The sequence below is a fragment of the Oryzias melastigma genome, linkage group LG21, assembly GCF_002922805.2.
Source record: "Oryzias melastigma strain HK-1 linkage group LG21, ASM292280v2, whole genome shotgun sequence".
NCBI lineage: Eukaryota > Metazoa > Chordata > Actinopteri > Beloniformes > Adrianichthyidae > Oryzias > Oryzias melastigma.
The window spans coordinates 11,329,861-11,331,980 of NC_050532.1; positions in this window are offsets into that span (position 1 = coordinate 11,329,861).

Consider the following 2,120-nt stretch of genomic DNA (forward strand, 5'->3'; position numbering starts at 1 on the left):
AAAAAAAAAAAAAAAAAACAGTCAAATCACAAGTTGGAAGACATAATGATGTACGTGCTGTATGTGTGTGTATACTCACACGGGGGCAAGAGCGCTTGTCTTTTGTTATAACAAGTGCTGACCCACTTTCTCAGCTTCACATCACCTGCCAGCAGCAGGCAGCTGCACAGACTCCTCCACAGTACTGCACACAAAGAGCAAGTCACTGAAATGTGACTGTTTGAAGCTTGACGTCGAAAAAGTGCGAGCTGCCACAGGAATTTGCTGTCAGAAGACATGCGGATGTGGATGCTTTCTTTGGCTCTGCTTTGGGCTTTTCCCTGGCAGGTGTTGGTCGGCGGCAAATAAAAAAATATTTCTTCACACCTCTCTCTCTCTGAGAAGTAAAAACATAAAATCTCGCAAACACAAGAAATTTTGGTGACACCTCTGTCAATATTGATGCCTCTGACGATGATGGAAAATTACCAAAACACTCAATAGGAGAAAAAAAAGGTGGATAATCTGAAATTAATGTCTTACTTTTTGTATTTAACTGCATGTGTGTATTTCATTTTTAAAATCTATGGTTAAATATTAAATCTATGGTTGAATATTATTTAATATTATATGAATTGGGAAAAGGATTAAAAAAAAAGGAAATTAATATTTTAAATTAAAAGATGAAATTAGGTCATTTCCATGGAAAGAAAGAAAATATGCTTTGACATTAACTGTATGGGGCGCATGGTGGTAAAGTGGTTAGCAGTTTGCCCGTTTTGTGGGGTTTCTTCAGGCACTCCAGCTTCCTCCTACAGCCCAACAATTTGCTTCATAGATTGACTGATAGCTCTAAAGCACATATGTCAAATTTAAGGCCCGGGGGCCAGATCCGGCCCTCGGGATCATTTTATTTCATTGTTATTAATGGTTCGATGTTATCTTGCATTTATTTCTAACTTGTGTAATCTAAAGTATATTTTTGTGGAGAGTAAAATATTGAAAATTATTTAAGGTATCGATATGGTGATATATATCATGATATTTTGTTTGGCGACATGCTGACAAGACGATATTTAATGAAAAATAGTTGAGTCTCTTCAACTTAAAAGAAAAATGTAAAGATTTCTCAAGAAGATGCATGAAAACCACATTCATTTATAAATGCAAGTGATGCACAGACTTAATTTTTATTCTTAAACCTGTAATATTATGAATAAAAATTTATAATAAAAGTCGCGAGCGGCATTGGATGGCCCGCAGTCGCTACCCGCCCTCACCCTCGCCGCTACCCGACCTCACCCTCCCAGCAGACTCCTTCATATTATGTTCAGCTCTCCCAAGACTTTCCGGCCTCCTTCCCCACCAGTGAATCCAACTCACCACCATGTAGTGATCAGTGGATAGTTCTGTGCCTGTACCCAAGTGTCCAAGACACAAGGCTGAAGTTTGTCTGAAATGACTACAGTGTTCTTCCTCTTGTCCTGGAGAAAGGAGGAGGAGTAGCTCACAGCGGAGATACACGAAGCACCTCCTTCAGGTGCAAAAGTCTCATACAAGCGTCTTGAGTTGTCTTGATTTTTTGTAATGAATCGGAAATGTCACGCAACTGAAAAAAAAAATCAGCAAATACGTGAAACTGTGAGTATGAGATGCAGATAAGCGGGGGAGCACTGCGTCCCTTCGAGAGTCACCAAGAAGACCAGGTACTCTTCACTGCTGTTTGAACCGTGGGCTGAAACCACAGTCAGAGACCTACTCCCCACCTGAAGGTGGGGGACATTAGTCTCTTTTTACTCAAAACCTTAGTGACTGAGCTGGGGACTCACAAGGATGTCCACACCGACCTTCCACCTCTCACCACGTGCAACTCCAGAAAGGTAGAGTCTAACCCCTCTTACGGAACCGAGATTCAGAGCCCAGACTGTGCGTGGAGGTGAGCTCAGCTATAACTACCTGGTATCTCTCAACCTTTTGCACAAACTCAGGCCCCTGTTCTCCCAGAGAACTGCATGTCTCAAAGTTGTAAAGTTCTATTACTGAGGATTGGACCGCCGAGGCACCCGCCTTCTACAGACATCCAAACCTCATAGCCCCGGCCTCAGGAGAGACATTTAATCGAGTTCTTTTTTTAATGAATT